The sequence below is a fragment of the Apodemus sylvaticus genome, chromosome 5 (genome assembly GCF_947179515.1).
Source record: "Apodemus sylvaticus chromosome 5, mApoSyl1.1, whole genome shotgun sequence".
NCBI lineage: Eukaryota > Metazoa > Chordata > Mammalia > Rodentia > Muridae > Apodemus > Apodemus sylvaticus.
In genome coordinates this window covers 98,136,264-98,156,256 of record NC_067476.1, presented here as the reverse complement: position 1 = coordinate 98,156,256, position 19,993 = coordinate 98,136,264, and the positions used below count along the sequence as shown (strand labels likewise).

Here is a 19,993-nt window from a genome sequence, read left to right as displayed (position 1 = left end):
TGTGTGTGTGTGTGTGTGTGTGTGTGTGTGTGTGTGTGTGTGTCTGGCTTTCCAGAATGTAACATGCACATCACATACCTTGGTAGGATTACTGACATAAGCTTCTGAAAAAGATGCCAAAAGGAAGGTTCAATCTTGAGTAAACTACTCTAAGAAAGTAAACTGTTTCACATCTCCCCATGATTAAGAAACCTCTCCTCATAGTACAAAATAGACTGATGGTATTAGCCATCTGGCAGTACGCAGAAGATCCACTTCTAGGTTTCAAAGTGTATGAGAGAAGTATTTGTTGGAAAGACAAAAGATGCCACAGCTGTGAGTTTCAGGCCAGCCTGATGTAGAGGGAGTTTCAGGACAGGGAGGGCTAGACAAAAAACCCTGTCATGGGAAAAAAAAAGAAAAAAGAAGTGAGTCTGGTCAGGCCTTGAAGCACTGTAGGATGAGACCACGCATTTAAGCTGAGAAGGTCTTTAAACTGCTTAGTTCGGTGGCATGGGCGTGAGACTAATAGAGTACCCAAGTGTCTCTGTGAGAAGGAAGCTAGAGTTCCACCCACAAACACTGGTGAGAAAAACAAAGCAAAAACCAAAAACCCATAGCACAACTCATGTTATACCAACAAGGAAGACTGGCCCCCAGAATCCTTTGGTTTTGTCCAACAAAGCACTGCTTTGGAAGAACAAGTGATCCTGCTAAGTAATTTGTGTGTCAGTCCTCTATTCTAGTATGTGTTGATCTGTCTAGCAAGGAAGAAAAAGTCTGACCAAGTGCAAATGAGAAAAACCAGAAACGGCACCTTTGTGCAACCTCGGGCACTGACCAGGGTCTTCTTCCTGGACTTTCCCCAGTGTGCTGGTGCGAGAGGTCCTGGAGGTAAAGTCTGGGCAGGCGCACAGGCCACCAGTGTCACAACGGCCAGGAAGGCAGAGAGGATTCCCCTGTCTCCAGAATGGAGCAGTAGTTTATGGACTGCTCTACTAGAGGGCAGTGGGTAGGCAGTGACCAAATCTCCTGCAGGATTGGCTGTCTTCACCCAGAAGTATTTTCAAAGTTAGAGCGAGTTTCTTCACATGCAGTTTCCTGCATGGAATTCACACCATGGCAACAGTAAAGTCCAGTCTGTCTAGTGACCAGTTCTGAGAGGTTAACTCACTACTTCCCTCCAACCTCACCTGCCATTTGTCTTATTTCAAGAATGAAGAAATAGAGGAAGAAACATTATTTTAAAATATACAATTAGGCATTCAGATAAGGTGGTGAATAAAAACCCACATCTAATTCTAGAACCTAAATTCTTAATCCCTTCCTAACAGTTCCTAGAAAATGGCTCTGCACCTCACTCATGCTAACACCTCTGCTCAGGCATCTATGAGGTACTACAGACCACCTTGAAAGGTGGAACATGTTTTTCTGGTAGAAAATTGAAGCAAAGAGGTCAAGTCGTTTGACCAATTTAAATGGCTTTAGATAATATTTCCTTCTTTAAAAATCAAATTGTAGTTTTCCTCTAATTAGTTGCATAAAATACTGTTTTCTTTTTGTGTTGAAAGGTAAAGGAACTCCTGGTGGCAGGCAACAGTCTGAGGTAAGAGGACTGGTAGGTGCTTTCCATTGTCCTCCTTACAGACAAGGTGGATTTTAACGACCACTACTGCCTGGGCTGTTTCTGAGTCTGAACATGTGTCTTGTATTCAGGTGTTATTTTCATTTCATAACTTAACAACTCACATATGAATGGTGAAAATACTCTCTAAGGTGGTAATCTTATAAGACAATGCTTATTGAAGAGTTTCCTGCTTAGAAAAAACATATTCTGTGTAAAATCTAGATTCCACTGTTGACATCATCCCTGCCTGTGTTCATTCTGTGTCCAAAGAATATGGATTTGTGTGCAAATGGAATATTTAAAATTTTTGGTGGTAGAACACATTTTTGAAATATTCTCTCAGAAAAGATAGTCACATCTATCTACACCACTAGAATTATTCTTTTTAAATTATTGTGAATGAAACAAAAAATTATCACAAGGAACAAATGTGTAGCATAACAAATTAATCTTTTAAAAGAAAGGAAACCAATTAACCACTTAGGTCAATCACTTCAGCACCCTGAGGGCCTTTCCAGCTAAGAAATGGTGATCCTCCTGGTCTTCTATTTCTTTTAGCTTACCATGACAAGTATGTATTCTAGAAGCTGGCATTGCCAACTGGGCATTTGGTGGATATTACAAGAAATGTCCTACGCAGTATGCATTTTGGGGGGCAATATCTAGCTCCTCGTCTAACATGTTGATGAAAGTGACTCATCCACACTAAACATGGGTGCAGTTCACTGCCTTCAGTTCACATGTACTCTCGTGGTGGTGTGTGTTTATGGTCCCATCCCAAAGCTTGAAATGCCCATAAGTGCTCCTCCAACCTCTGGCAGCCTCTAAACTCTGTCCAACAGTCCTATAACGCTATGAAAAGCACATGGCTGGACTATATCTGGCCAAAGGGGAACTGAATTAAAACTTAAGGATTTTAAGGGTAGCCCCCTAAAAATGTTTTCTTCAAAAATTAACATTTTTGTAACATATGTAATATCTAAAAAATATGGAATAATGATGAAACATGCAAAATGGGACAATACTAATGGCAAACTCAATAATCAGGAGAAACCCAAACTGTTTGCTAGATATTAGATTTAAAGGGACTTGAATTGAGCTACTGTACAGAATCCTAGCAAACTATACAATGCAGGGCAAGTGTGCCAGTCTTAAGGCAGAGCATGGCACATTTACTTTCAAATAAAAAAAAGAACATAGTCCTAAGAACACTTAACACTTTCTAAAGACCAGAAATTGAGTTTACATTAGCAGATTATCAATATGAACAAATATTTTTGAAAGTTTTTATTATGTTACAGAATTTCATCTACATTTTAAATGAGCCACACGAAGTATAAAACCACAAAATATCACCATTTATTTTTCATGGACATCTCTGGATGCAGTGCAAGAGAGGTAGCAGTCAGCCGACCTCGCTACCTCACATGAAGGAGAAGAGGGGGAAACAGCAGGCCTCAATCAGACTCATATTAGTCCATCATTTGTTTTAAGATCTGGTGGGGGGGAAAGGTAATGCAGAGCGCGTTAAAATGTTTCCTTTCTATGAACATAGAAATATCTAAAGCAAACAGGGAGATAAAGAGTCTCCTTATATTATCTCTAGACATTTAGATCTCCAGATACATTTTATAAGGAAACTAAGTAGGTAAACACAAGGAAAGAAGTGAGAAGCCGTTAGATAAATTGATCTCCAGGATTCTCACTGCTCTAAAGCCTCCTATTCCAAATGTTCCAATTAATTACAGTCTTAGTATCTATACCTCTTACCTTCCTAATTAAATTTAAGTATTAACTTTTCAGAACAAGCCATAACATAAATCAGATAAAGAATAGAAGCCTGGGTGACGGGTACTTAATTATGCCAGCCAGTCCAGACTCCTGGCCATTTCTCTCCTAAGAAACTCTGATAACTTAACAAATTATTTATTTATTACATAATAAATTAATGGGAAATGTTTACCAGCCATCTTTTTAAATTTCAACTTTTCTTCCTACAATGACATCTTTAATCAGGTTAGACTACTCTATGAGATAGATGTTTTGAATTAAATGGTAGTCATTTTATTACGAACAAAAAGGTTAACAGAACAGTAGATCTGATGGCGGCCCTTATGTGACAATATTTATACTAAACTATTTTCCTTACAGGATAAAATTCAGTTTTCTTCTAGTTCTTTCTCTGGCTAATCCTCACCTTCTTCCTTTAAAAAATCAAAGACTCTCTCAGTTTCTCCCTATTGTTGGGATTATAGGGCCATGTCTGGCTGTTTACCACTTCTTCCCCATCAAGACATCTTCGCTCTTACAGGCCATTGGTTCCATACATCCTGTTAAGCCTCTATCTCACCTACCTCACGGCAATCTGACTTCTGTTCCACTCCTCAATTGACACACAAGTCATCAACTCCTTATCACTAAATTAAAAAGCCACCTGCTTCCTTACTTTTGAGTGTCTCTGACCAAAGCACCTAAGAAAACAACCTGAGGAAGAAGTAAGTGATTTAGACTCTGGACTTCTGGAGGTGTGCTCTGTGGTTGCTTGGACCCAGTGCTTGCATAGAACATGAGAAGACAAGGCACATGTAGAAAGAAGGTACTTCACTTCACAAGACGAGAACCAAAGGGGCAGGGACTGGAGACCAGCCATAACCTACTGACCTCCTTCCTCCAACAAGATCCCATCTCTTGAGGTTTCCAAACCTTCTAAGGGACCAAGTGTCTAACAAATGAGCTCAGGGGACAAGTTCCATACGCTCAACACAGCATTCTCCTACCAAACCTCTCGGTAACACTTGCTCCTTTGACTGCCCCTCTTGGCTGAAGACGTCGTTCTTCCTCTGTAATCTGAGTTAACCTTCCATCTACTTTTCTTTCATTGGCTCTTTGCTTCTTTCCTGGGTTTTCCTCAGAGTTCTCTGAGCCATTTCCCTTTCACCTGACACATTAATCCAGCTGAAAGTGCACCTTGCTATGCTCCCAACAACTACTTCACAGCTCCCAAGATATAAGCACACAGAGATGTGTGGGGATGGGGTGCTGGTTAGAGAAATCCTCATCTTAATTATTCTTACTCATACAGATGTTCTCCCATTTGGTCACAGATACCTTTCAATCAAATTGACCAACCACTTCCTTTCCCACAACTATGCTTTTGATCCCTTACTTCCTTCATATTTTAGTTTCATAAATGCAGAGACATGAGCTAGGAATGCCCTGGTCATTCCAAACTCATGTCTTTAATATAATGTTCTATTATATATAGATAATGATTCTTATATATATATATATATATACTAGAGCTTTCAGCTGGCACTGTGCTGAAGAATCTCAACTAGTGTGACAAACAGTTACATATTCAAATTGATATGTCAGGATTTGTAGGCCTTTATATGTTGAGTATGCTTACAGATCTTATGGGGAAATAATGTTGTGCCTTGGAAAAGTATGGTTTTTATCATACTCTGTCATTCAATGGTTTATGGTTTTATTAAAAAAAAAATCCTTTCCTATGGTATAAGTCAGTGAAAAATGGACTCTCCCAGAAAATGTGTTGTAATTATCTATTCTATAAAAAAGAACTCATACAATAAGTCATAAATACTCATATTATGTGAAAATAGATATTTATACTAGAATGTGAAAAAAACATAGCCAATGAACTTCTACTAAGCTATCCATTCATATTTAGTGAAAAACACATGGACTTAATTTTAGGATGGGCGAAGAGCTTAAATGGACACTTCTCCCAGGAGACATGGAGATCAGTACATTAGGGGAAAGCAAACGAATCCCACTATAAAGGACTAACCCACACTGGACAGAGTGACCATAAAGAAAAACCATGCACATTAACAAGTGTTGGCAAGAACATAGGGAAACAAGAAACTTTATACACAGGTAGCAGGCTGAAAACGGTGCAGATTTTTTAGAAAACTTTGTTGGCCTTAGAGTTGATCCCTAGAACACACAAAGGAGAGAAACAACTCCTGGAAATAAATGACTCCTCTGATGCCTGTGTGCCACAGCACTCACGCATACATGTGACTGCCCACAAGTAGTAGTAATAATAATAATAATAATAATAATGATTAAATCATTAAACAAAATTACAGTATGACCCTGTAATAGTATCCTTTGAGATATATCAGAAACTAAACCCAAGTCCTCACCAAACCCCACACACACTGTTTAAGGCTATACTGTCCATAATAGTCGCAAGGTAGAAACACACAGGCCTATCAGTTGATGATGGATAACTGAGATGTAGTATATCCTATAAGAATATCTCAATAGAAAATTAAGCACTGATCTATACTCTAACACAGTAAATCTTGCAAACATTGTACAGTCAAACAAACAAACAAACAGCCTCTAATCACAAAGGCCAAGTAAGTTACTACTGGATCCATTTAGATGAACTGTCCAGAATAAGAAAACCCACAGGAACCAAAAGTGCATTAGTGGTTGCCAGGGCTGTGTGCAAGAGACAGGGGGTATTTACTAATGAGTATGATGTTTCTTTTTAGAAAGTAAATGCTCTAAAATTAGGTTGTGGTAAGGGCTACTTGACTACATGAATATACTATAAACTACTGAATTAACTGTGTGCTGTTTTAAAATGGTGAAGCTTGTAGTATGTATTCCAAGAAAATAAAAATTAAAAATGAGTATAAGATCAAAATTATTTTTTCCTCTATGGCAGAATTATCTCTATCTCCCCAAATCGACACACAACTGTAATATGATCTCACAACTGTACAAGCATTATTTTTCTAGGGTGTGTGTAATTTTTCCTAGATTTAGAAATGTTTTCAGTTCTTAAGAATAATACCTTCATAAATTTCTGGTAACACCTTCTATGTCCCACGAACACTCACTAACAGAAGGCGCATCAGAAGCTGCCATGGTGGCGCTGGAAGATGCAAGAGAAGAAGACACTTGCCTAATGTGAGCTCCTGGGTTTCATCCCTAGCATCATAAGAGAACAGAAGAGTTATATATATTTTTAAGAAGTACCAATGAGGGACAGTGCTTTTATTTAGAAGGTGTTTAACATTTAAATAGAAATGGCAATGTTTTGTGTCATAATTTATAAATATGATTTCCTTAAAATTGATTTCCATCTCAAAATTCTGTGACTCTACTGGCTCTCTGAGAGTGAGATTTGTTGTGATTCTCTTTTTAATCCTGGTAGCTTGTGCTGTTTTGAAGCCAAGTGTCTCTATGTAACCCAGAGTGGCCTCAAACTTACACACCTGCTGCCTCACACACTGTCCCCACTCAGTCCCAGCTTTAACTACAGTTTGTCAGAAAATGGTGCCTAGGCCCTAATACTGACCAGTAGTCAAACTGAAATTGGTCCTTCCATGTAGGACTATCTTAGAAGTTTTGTTCTAGGCAAAGAACCAGAGCCATTAATTTCTAGGAAATAAAATAAATCATACCATAGGGTGAGAAAATAGAAAATAGCTATCCACCATCCAGCACTGATTATACAGTACCACTTTCTCTCTGACAACATAATCACCTCATAGATAAAAAGTCACGATATCATCACTCAGAAACCCCAGAATCCCCCAGGTTACCACCTCATTTTCCTAATATAAGAATAAACCATGTATTTAATTTAAAAAAAACTATGTGGAGGATGACATTCAACTCCTGATCTCCTGCCTCTACTTCTTCAATGCTGGGGTCACAGGTGTGCAACACCGTGCTACTTTGTGCCATGCTTGGGATGAAACCCGGGGCTTTGAGTATATTAGGCAAAGATGAACTACATCCTCATCCTTCAAATACTGGTTTTTCTCTTAAGGGACTTTCTGCTTTCAACTCGGCGGTCACAGGAAATGATCCCAGCATGTCTGATGATGGATAAAGTCCCTGCTCTCTCACCTCCTTCTCACAGCTGCAAAATGAATCCCGAATTTAGTTCACAAGACTTTTATCATGGTGGCCTAATGATAAGTCAAACAGAGTTGATCTTGTGCAGAACATGAATTTGGTTTCAGAAAGGCATTTGCAAAGGATAGGTTTAAAACACAAAGTAGGATATAGAGAACAAATTCTTAACTTTTATTAGTGACAAAAATCATGGCTCTAGTAATGTTCAGTCAATTCAGCAGGTAACTCATGTTATAAATGTCATTTATGATACCAGTGTCTACTCTAACTAATACTACCATGTTTGTACTGCATTGAATCCTTTCACCTTCCCTTAAGCAGAAGCCTAGAATCTAAGCACGACACCAAAAGCCTTGTTGGTTTTTCAGATTACCATTACCATTCTAAAAAATAAATAAATAAATAAAAAATCCGATTTACTACTACTGGTTTTCTAAACACAGTTGCTTTTAAAAAAGCCCTCAGATTATTTAATTTTACTTTCTCAGCGTTTTTGCTTTTACCAGTGTGTGTGTGTGTGTGTGTGTGTGTACATGCATATATAGTATTAAGTGTGTGCATACATGCATATATGAAATCAAACCCAGGGCCTTCTGGTGATAAGTCAGCCCGTTACCACTGAGCTATACTTCCAGTCCTTCAGCTTTAATCTTATACAAAAGCAAAAAACAAAGACAAAACATATAAACAAACAAATTTCCATAGCCAAAACTGGTTTTTTGGCTGCCTTGAAAAATTAACACAAATGTAATAGAATCTCATTTTTATAATTCAGGGGGCCAAAGTCTACAATTAGTAACACTAGCCCAAAATTGATTTTCTAGACAAGAATCCACTCCCTGTCTTGTTTAGCCTCCGGTGACTACCTGCATTCCTTAATGAGTGGTTGTATCAGGACAGTTTTCATGAGAAAGATTTTCGGCTCTCTCTGTTCCAGCTTCGAATTATCTTCTATGTGTGTGGTGGAAAAGCTCCTTCTATCTCCAATTTCCAAGGATTCATTCATTCCATATAGGGCCACCTTATACAATCATTCAGGACATTTGTAGATTCCGTAGTTTAAAACCTCACATGTTTAAGGGAACTGGTTTTTAGCCTTCCATTATCTACCCCCCATCCAGAGATTCACATCTGTCCCACATACAAAATATTCACCCAGCCCAAAGTCTCAAACCACTATAGCATTAACTCAACATCTATCAAGTCCCAAACTCCTCAAATCTTATCAAAGCCAAGTGTGATGTGACTCTGAACACAATCCAGTCTGACACACACTCCTGGCTTTCACAGCCCTGTACACAATTGTGTAACACTTTTATACATTGAAAGCAGCACAGACACTCACAGGGAAAGGATATGCAAACTTACACCTTCACACAAAGACTAGTACTCTGCAATAATGCATACAACTACATTGATAAGTCTCAAATGTATGGCTGTAATTAGAAGAAGCCAAACTCAAAAGGCTAATTTGGCAGGAGTCAATTTGTATAGTATTCTAGGGTGGGGAGATACACACACATCAGAAAGCAGACCAAGAGTTCCTCGGTGCTAGGGATAGGAGAAAAAGTAAAAAACAAAAGGTGATTTGAGGGATATTTTTTGGCTCAATAAAATCTGATTTAAAATGTATAATTATGATTTTTGCATTGATAAGAATAATGGTAAACAGAAAAGAAAAATGTTAAAACACAATGGCAACATTTGCATAGAAAGTGAACCAGGATTCTAGTCATGAGCACAAATGATGCCAAAGAATCAACCCACAGGATACGCTCAACTCACCCTAAAGGATTAACAGGTGCTGCAGACAGAATGTTCCCATGTTGCAGCCATAATCCCTAATATAATGGCATCTTCAGATGTGGTCCTTGGAAGATAAGCAGACTTTAAGGACCTCACAAGGTAGGAAATAATGATGGAATGGTAGCTAAATAAGAAAAGAAAACAAAACAAGGAGGGGCCCTAGGCACACTCACTGAGAAGAGGCCATGGAGAAGAGAGCCCTCGCCACAACTGAACCACCCTTGCACCCAAACCTCAGATTCCCAGCCTCTGAACTTGTTAAGTTTCTATGATTTCAACGACTCAGTATAATGGATTTCACTATAGTAGGCAAAGAAGACTATGATGAGCTATGGCCTTACACAATAGGTCACACTGTAAGGATGGGTGATTAACCACTGCCTCTGCCAATATTTTCAGCTGATTAATTCTTCAAGTACTAGAGCTCAACTAGGCTGTTAAGACACCATCCTCTTTGTTACCTATACTGGGTTGTAGGACCCTAACGCTTCTGTTCTATGATGTCTCTCATTTTCACTGATTTTCTAGTAGGTCCCAGGTTTGCTTACACTTCAAATATCTTAATGGCATCTTTCCTCTCAACAGAACTGCTCCATTAAGGAAATTCTCCAAGAACTGCAGTCATTTTGTCCACTCTGCTCTCATAAAGGAGGTGAGTTCTCAGAGGTGAGTTTAGTTGTGTGTCCACAACTTTGTCTATCCATGTGTGAAAAAATTTCTTTCCAACCTTTTCAGAGAATAAGTACAAAGTACCTTAAAGCTGCTGTGCTGGTTGGCTTTATGTCAACTTGACAAAAGCTAGATTCATGAGAGAGGAAGGAGCCTTAGTTGAGAAAACTCCTACATGAGATCCAGCTGTGAGGCATTTTCTTAATTAGTGATCAATGGGAAAGGGTACAACCCATTTTGGGTGGTGCAACCCCTGGGCTGGTGATCCAGGGTTCTATAGGCAAGCAGGCTGAGCAAGCCATGAGGAGCAAGCCAGTAAGCAGCTCTCCTCTATGGCCTCTGCATCAGCTCCTGCCTCCCAGTTCCTGCTCTGCTGGAGTTCCCATCCTGACTTCTGTTGTTGAAGAACAGCAAGGTGGAGCTGAATAAATCATTTCCTCCCCAACTTGCCTTTTGGCCATGATACTTTGTTGCAGCAATAGAAACCCCCTAAGACAAGCACTTAAGTTTTTCCTGTCTCTTTTTGTGTATAGTATGCATATTTCTCTCTTAATCTATCTAAATTTAATAGATTACAGAGATTATCATATAAAATTGATAAATACAATTTGGCCAGTTTTCATAATTGTTATAATTTATTAAATATATAGATACAACCAGTATCATTTCAACCATTTTCATCTCCAATAAATTTTATTTTAACATAATAGTAATAACAGTCTTATAGTATTTCTTTTAGGCTCTCACCTAAATCTAACCCCAATTTACCATGTTCTTGCTTTCCATTTTACAAGGAAAAAACAGCAATTTACATAAGAGCACCTTTCAGAATTTGCAGGGCTTCCAAGGCCTCTGTAGTACTATTAGGAAGTCAGACAAAGTATCTGAAACCTCAACAGGTAGCCTGTTTCCCTTGCTACATTACCTTGAAAGAAGTGCAGATTTTCAATTTTCTCTAAAAACATCCCCATGATATAGACTATAATTATTCTACAACCACACATGTTAATAATAAATGCTGGCAGTGGTAAAATAGCAAATGGAATGTATTCAGATGCATTAAGGCTTTCCCTTATGAAACAAATTTTAATCATACCACAGCCTTTCATTCCTGATTCACAATCAGATCCTCTTGGCAAGTACTCTCAGCACTTAGATTGGCTCCCGATAGATCCATTTTAAAACACTGTTGGAAATGTTTTCCTTGCTTCCCCATGTGTCTTCAGGACAGCAGAGAAGAAGCAGATATAGAGTTCAGTCATCACGACTGTACTACACAAACAGACTTTGCTCAATGTTAACTTTGCTAGACCATTCCTGTATGTCAACTTTTCCCCATTTCTGTTGAATTCCAATAAAAGATGTCTGTCTACTCAGGAACTATATACTGCCATGATGCTTAATGATAATGAATGTAGTAACATGGGTAGAGTTCATTAGGGACCAGGCTCTGTTTCACTTAGCCATCACTGTGATAATCAAAATAGTGCCATTATTTAAGAAACTGAGAAGGAGTCAAGTATTTGATCCAAATGAGCACAGCCAAAATGTAAACAAGCAGCTTGGCTTTGGGCTCTATGCTCTTAATCACTGTCTCCAAATGACAAATCACTTTCCACAACCAGTACACCAATATATCACAGGACTGCAGTTGCAAAGGAGTCCTTAAATCTCCTCAATCCAGTTTCAACAAAAGAGTATTTACTACGACTAGAATGCTTGTGATAGTTCCTAAAGCAGAACACAAGGTTTCAGAGACTTCATTACCAAATGCCAGGTCATATGAATGCTCCCTTAGGACTCCCAGATCCAGCAGCCGCCAGAGTCCTGACTAAAGTTCTAAGCCTTACAACTCCTCATCCCAAATGTAACTTTCAAGGGATAGATCCTCCACACAAAGACATTTTCACCATTCAAATTCACCACTTGAAAGACAGAAGCGGCTTAGAGAAACAAAACTATTCAAGTATGTATGTATAAGGACCCGAGTTTGATCCCCAGAACTACAAAAATATAGGAGAGGAAAAAGTTCTACTTGGCATGTCTGAATTTATAAACAGTAAAGGTACATGCAACTATTTAATATAAAAAAATGTAGTTTGGGTTATAATTAGAACTAGAAAAGACAAAAGGTTACGTTGACACTATAGTTTTAAGTAAACAAAAACTCACATGCATGACCTCAAGATCTAAAGAAGATGAAGCAACCATTATTTAAAAGATCTAAATCCAACCAGACAACCATTGGTTGGTTATCTCTATAACGTTCATGCCAGTATTACATCCATAGGCATATTTTGCCCGCTGCTCATTACAGCAGTTCACAGTCACAGTTGATAAGACTGTTGATGACCCCTTCCACCACTAGCACCCCACCATTGCACCTTCCAGTGCTATAAGAGGCAGTGAGGAGGAGGAGGCTTCCTTGTCAGTCCTGACTACATTTCTCCATGTCCTGTGACAAATGTGTGTGGTGTCTTCAGCAACAGGGTCTTACCATTAACTTCTAATGTGCAATCTGGTTATTAACCCATGGTTGAGCTCATAGGCCCCAGGGGTGAACCTGCTACTATTATTTTGCTAAATAGACACAGTGTCAGATTACCTCCAGATTTTTATCTTTACACCCATAGATTAGTGCAGCTCTCAAACCTCATCAAACAAGTTTCTTTGTCCAGTGTATAGTAGTCAAAACTACTACTACAAATCAAACTACAATGTCAAAATGCAATGAATAAGAAATTGTGGAGTGTTCAGAGACAAATGGGGCATCTCGATCACACCCACTTCTTACTTGGCTCACAGGCCATCACAAAGAAAGGGGCAGAAGACTGTGAGAGCCAAAGATCAGGAGGAATACTCTTAGCTTTGGATAAATATTCCAGTGTTCCACAGCAAGTCTATTTACAGTCAAGTCCCTTGCACTCCTTTTGTTTGTTTCTTTTTTGTTGTTGATTGGCTGATTTACTTTGGTGTTTGGCTGTTGTTATTTAGTTGCTTTAAGAGAAGGCCTTATATATCCCAGGTTGGGCTTCAATTCCCTATATATGGAAGAATGACTGTGCTCCTTCTGCCTCTAAAACAGGAGTGCTGTAATCACAGGCATGAGAAGCCTCCCATGGTTCTTCATGTATTTATTTAAATGTAGGCGCATAGGCCACTGAGGAAAAATGTGCAAACGTGTTCTAGCTCTTACTGAAGAAAGCTGTCATTGCTAGGAACCTGTCCCAACCACTCCTCCTAGGATAGAAACTTCTGCCCTAGCTGTGTTGCTGTAAACAGAGCCCTGAACCCCACCCGGGCATGCCTGCAAAACACCTGCTTTGTTTTTTCCCCAGTCTACTACATACCACAAAAAGAACAAAGAAGGAGAAGGGTTCACAGGCAGGTCTAACCACTTACCCTCTCTTCCATCAAGTCCACTACATTCTACTGAGGAAAACTAGGTTCCATCTACCTTTACCAGATATGTAACAGTAAAAAATTGCAAGAAAACATACTTTGAATATCAACTCTTTCCATCAGGGAACATATAGGGAAGTCAATTCTTAGTGTAAACACAATCACAAGAGATTAAAATCAAGTGACATGACGCTGAAAGAAATAAACAAAGGACTTTATCATGTTTTTCTCAGGTTTTATACACATATAATTCTAAGCACTTTTATTAACATTTCAATGGCCTACGGCAACTGAAAATGGAAAAAGTATCTTCACCCTAAGGCTAATTTATGGCCTCTCTAAATATAGCACAACAAAGGATGTTGCTTCATCATGAATTCTTAGACCAAATAATTCTATTAAAAGCCCTTGAAACACAAAACAAAACAAAAAAAAAAAAACAAAACAACAAAAAAAACCCCAAAACCTTGGATTTCTTTGATCAGCCAATCAAAGCTTTCCCTAACTTTTACCCTCCCTCCAGTTTCAGAGATAATCAGATCTTCTAGAAAAGATTACAAAAGTAGTAACTTTTTCAGAAATAAAAACAATAAATTATAATTCAATATACTTTATATTCTTATAGCAATGTTGGATATAGATAGATCACAGTGATAGTCTTATAAGCAGGTTGGAAAATGAATACAGAAAATGCTAACAGCACAGGACCAGAGTCTAAGACTGGGATGCTTACAACTAAAGGCCGAGACTCCAGATTCTTAGGCTAGCTCCTTACAGCTATGTCCTCCACAGACAGCAAGGTCCACATTCCCAACCATGAAGTGAAGGGGTTCATGCCCCTCTCTTGCATTTTCTACACTGTCATTTCCCTACATTGATGATTTCTCTAGATCCTTCCACCCAATATTACACTCAATTGAGACATTGAAAATCCAAATATCCTTAGAATTTCCTTTAGAATAAAAATGCAAAAGATATCTGAGGATTTCTGCAATGACCCGGGAAGAAAAACAGAGGAAGAAGACCTTCCCCACAAAACAGAAAATTTCTGGAATATTCTACAATGTACATTCAAGGGCTTCAAGGATCTTTTCTTCAGATGTTGAGATAAGAGAGAATAACAGTGTGCAGTTAACCCGGATAGACTCCAGAAGGGTTTGGCCCAAGACTTCATGAGGGCTAGTGCGATGGCTCAGTGAGTAAAACCTCCTTCCTGACCACCTGTGTCCAATCCCTGGGACCCACATGGTGGAGGAAGAGAACAACGCCTGTGTTACAGTTGTCCCCTGGCATCTACACACAGTATGCAGAGTGTACATGTGTGTGCATTTAGGTAAGTAGATAAAGACATACATATAAACATAAATACGTACCACATAATATAGTAAAGTAGAAGAAAAATGTTTAATAATGAGTTTATAAACCCTTCAGACTTAAGGATTTTAGGAGGCCATGAATAAGACTGCGGGAAAATTTCAATTTCAAACTATTTTTTTTCTTCATCTGTTTTTCCATTAGATTACTTGTTCCTTAAAGCAAAGTCTTTTACTTTACATCTGCCTTGCTCAAGGTTAACTCTCACGGTGATGACTTAATAAAGAATCATCTTCCTCCTCTACCATTCATACAGCCTCAAAGTAAATACACATCTATTTTATGAGAAAACAAAGAAGCCTTTCCACTCCCAATCAGAAAATAAACACTCATGACGACTGCATGTGAGCCCACAGCAGAAGCCACCACTGCAGAGAAGGCTCGACTTTGGAACTGAGGTGGCAAACAATTAGATCTTAAGCTTCTCAAACAACACATGGTATGCTGCCTTAAAACTTTTAAGGCCCAAAAGTTTTGGCCAAACTGAGTATAAGGTGGCCACTTGAGAAAATGATCAAAATATCACAAAGTTCATAACAATCAACTATCATTTTTTGAAAAGATATCAGAAATTGACAAGAAGATTTTGTAGGTGAAAAGATGCTTATGGCCAGACTATGACTATAGATGCTCTGAATGGGGTACTGTGATATTACCCCTCTGTATCAAAGTTAGTTACCTCAACCAAATCAAAATCACTGTAAAGCTTCCGGAGAGATGTAAGGGAGCAATGAAGCCAGCCACACCTGACTCTTAGTCAGAAATGCAAAGCCAGGAAAGAGACCTGAGGTGCTGCCAAATGCCAACCTCACAGAAAGGCTGTACAAGTCACCAGCTATCAGTCTCAGTGAGGCATGTGCTTTGAAACAGCTTAGGAAGTGGTGGGAACCTGGGTGTGTCCAGTCACACTCTGATTTACAGCACAGAGATTCAGTCTGCTAAAATGCAACACATTCCCCTCAGTCATCCAACAAATGTTTATGTGCTGGGGAACAGACCCATGTGCGTGTGTGCAATCCTTCCCCAGAGCTGTATCTTCCAACAGTACTATGGGCTGAGGGTGTGGACTGCCTGCCCAGCATATGCAGGGGCCTGAGTTCAGACTTCAGAAATGAGAAAAAAAATGAGAGAGCATTACATCTGCTAAGTACTAAACACAGCATGGCAGAACTAAAGGACTCCAGTCTGTCTGTGTCATACAGACTGTAGCTGCTGTGTTCTGTGAGAACAGATTCTCTGACTAAAGCTGTATATGCATTTCCAAGAAGTGATAAGCAAACTACCACCACCCTGCCCCCAGCAAACAAATCCTGCTCTCTTCATAGCAAATTCTTTAAAATGGGAAAGGGGTCTGGCTCCACAGTGGGACGCTGATAATGTGGGCAGCAAACACCTACAAGAACGAGCGAGAAGCATCTTCACTCTTATAACCTTGACCTTGAATTTAGTCTAAAACTTCTATACATTTTTAGTGGCATGTGAGAACAGATGATGCTGTAACAGGAGAAAATGGCAACATTTAAAATTCATAGTAGCACAAAACCATTACTTTTCCCTCTGGGCCCTTTGAACTTTAATAATGTCTGACCTGGTTGGCCAATAAGTTCTAAAAGCAGACAGAAGAAAATTGCCAATATTAGGTACTGCTGGAACGATTTCTCATTCAGAAAGATGTTACAAGTACGCTTAAAAACAGGTCACCAATTTTGTGGACATTTAATTTCTTGAGGGAGTGTCCATAAAAAAAGGCAGATATCTTTGCCTAATACAAGATAAAAATCTAACTAAAATCTAGACTTCATATGTTCGACTATCCCTAAATATAAAATACAGGTAAGTGTACACACACACACACACACACACACACACACACACGGAGTTATATTGCATCAATCCAAATTAAATATTGAGTGTGGTAAAAAAAAAATTAATGTCAAAGAAAGCTATTCTTTTCCCCCTAAATAGCACAAAAGCCAGTATCTTATTAGTCATCCAAAGGAGAGGGATCTCTAACTGCAGGTATTTAAAGGGCCTAGAGATCCACACATTCATACTGTTTACATTACATCGTTGAAATGATTCATAAAAGCACAATTTCAGAGTCTACCTTGCTTAAGTCACTTAAAAGAACTAAAACAACAGAAGAGCAAGCACTTAGATGCTTCTTCACGACACATTTCCAAGTGGTTGTCCATGTGCCCCTTATTTTCATCAAGCATCATTTCAACAAGCAATTACACTTGTGCTCCAAGGCAGTTGTCTCCTGCTTTCTCTTCAATGCAAAGACGTGCTTTCCACCTCCACATTTCTCACATTACCTAATGCTTGTGACCCGTTTTTTAGAAGTACTTACAAACTACACAGCAACATATCTTAGTCTTTGAGTCACTTGAGTTAATACTCAGCCAGGGAAGGCCCAGGTGCACACCCTTCTCAGGAAAGTCACATTTCTAAACTGTGTCATAGGTTGGAAAAAGAAATTTCCATTTCACTTATTCAATTTCCTTCTCAGAGTCTGTAGAAAACTTCCTTTCAGAGCTCTGGGAGGACACCAGCCTCCAGACTGGCTGGGCATCACCATGGCACTAAAGCCTTCTGTAAAGTTTTTGCACATTGCTTGTGATCTCCACTGTACCCCCAAACAAATGGAGGAAAGCGTTCTTCACACAGACAAATGAAAACTCTGAGAGGAAGCAACTTGCCCAGGCCAAGCGCATGAACACTGTGTGTAGTACAACAGAGGCAAGGGCCAGACCACCTGGCCTTTCTGAATTCTAGACATGTGGCCTGGGACAGAGATGGGACTCTACCCAATGCTCACCTTGTAGGTAGGGTCCACTCACAACCACATGTGACAACTCACACGTTAAAACAATGGAACTCAGTTCAGGTTTTCTCCTTTTGAGTTGATGACCCCTGGTTCAGTACAATTGCAATTATTTTTCAAGATTATGCTTTTTTGATTTTTTGTGTTTTTAATTATAGCAATTTTAATTATAGCAACTAACAACTCATATCATTTAGTTTAGATGACATGATTAAGATATATTTATATGCATAATTTTAAAAGATAAAATTAAAAATAAAATACTGAAACACTAAACTAGCTCTTTAAATTATATTCAAGAAATTGCTTGCCAAGTATTTTTTAATATTTAACATATTATCTAAAATAAAAAACAATTTATGAAAACATGCTAAACAATAAAATCTTTAGCTAGGCAGGGGTGGTGCAAACCTTTAATCCCAGCACTCAGGAGGCAGATGCAGGCAGATTTCTGTGAGTTCCAGGCTAGCTTGGTCTACATAAGGAGTTACAAGTCAGCCAGGAGTATACAGTAAGACTCAAAAACTAAAAGTAAAAAGTAAAAACAAATACATTACTTACATAAAATAATGTAAAATAAAATAAAAAGAATAAGGGAAGACCAATTAATCTCAAAGAAGTTGGTTGTGATCCTTCCGCCCATTTTTTTTTCCAGAGAAATAAAGATCCAGATGGAATGTACTCCCGCTCACATTGGGGTCACATGAAGCAAGACACTTCATGGCACATACTACACTGAAAACCTTTATAACAATGAATACTATTTAGTGAACTTGCTGTTCTCCATAGCTAACTACTTAATGTATTTTAAAGTATTTTAAATACTTTAAAATTACATCTTTATATTCTGTGAAGTACAGGATTAATTTTCCTGCAGATTTTATTTCCCTGAGGTATCACCTATCAGCCGCACACACTCCTGGCCATAGTTTTTAGCCATCTGAGTACTGACAGACAGTGAACAATGGAGACGGCAGAAGGCCTTCCAGTTCACTGCCAATGGTACCAAGAGCAAATGCATCTCTTGCTCATGATTTTCCAATGACACTTATCATGTTATCCAACATAGTGTATACAGCCTTGAGAATTAGAACCAAGAAAACACCTGTTGTCACCAAGATCACAAACTAACCCAGAAACTGCTACCAAAACAGCAGTGGAGAGTTAAGAAATCAACTCCTGCTTTGAAACCAAATTCAAAAGTCTGTGACTTCCAACCTGGTTCAGTTACTCCCTAGACAGGTAGCAACTTTACTTACAGTAAATTAACCACCCCACTAATTGCACAAAAAGGCCTTGGTGGTAATTGATGGGAACACAACTAAACATGAGTATGCCCTCTGGGAGGACAAAGTCTACATCATACCCCAGAGCTTAAGAGAAGCATGACTCCCATAAACAGATCGTAACCCAACAGAAAAGAACTGGAAATAATATTTCAATGTAGTTAAGGAAGTCCACTGTGAAACAAAGTCATACTCAGGTATATAGAAAGATACCAAGAAGGGAAATTAAATTACTAGAAACTGGTCTCACCCAGAAGAAGCCTTTTCACTATGATCCTAAATGGCTTATTCTAAATGATTTTTTAACCAGGTAATGAAAAGCAGTTTCAGTTAAGTGCTACGGTCCTGGCGTTGACCCATAAGGCCCCTTGGTGCTTGATATCCACCCTTCTACATGTGATCACCTATACCATTCATTCAGAAACAACATGTCAGCCCAGGGACCCAGAAGAGAGGACCCAAAATTCATTTCTCTGCTCTTGACAACTTCAAAGAGTGGTCAAATCTATGCAAACATAGAAGTTACATGTTCAATTATCAGCTAAGCCAAAAAGCAATGTGTGTACCTTTTCATAGGAAACAACCAAAATTGGTTGGATACTTGCCTGGCATGTAGGGAGCCTGGGGCTGGATCCTCAGAAACACACATACCAGGACAACAAATAAACAAATAAATCCAACCCAGAAGTTACACTGAAGCTGCTATATCTAAAATCATGTAAATGGAAAAAGAAATATCCAAGCTCACATAAGGTACAATTATGAATACATAAAACATGTGTAATATACTATGGATTTATATACAAAAGACATTTAACCATGTCCATGTGTAGCATGCTTTGGGAAAATCAGCAACAAGGTTATCTGTTGTGACCTCGTGTCAGCACAAAGAGAAGAGGCGGCCGGAATCTTGGAACTGAGTTAGATAACAGCCAAAAAAAAAAGCAAAACCAAAACACCCCACCCTGCTTGTCTTGTCACTAAGCAAGCTAATGAAGCAAGGGATAAGCGGTGGTCAAATTCCCACTTCTACAATCAAGTCTTCTCGCAGGAGCCCAGGAAAGGGAGTACATCTGTCATATGTTAATGACTTCAAACCAGTGGCTGAACTTCTAG

The 19,993-nt window shown here is 38.8% G+C and overlaps 1 protein-coding gene across 6 annotated transcripts in view; it reads right to left on the bottom strand.

The window, feature by feature from the left end:
* Cdin1 (CDAN1 interacting nuclease 1) overlaps positions 1 to 19,993 on the bottom strand; it is a 194,582-nt gene that overhangs the window by 150,152 nt on the left and 24,437 nt on the right. The gene's annotated exons all lie outside the window — the stretch shown is intronic.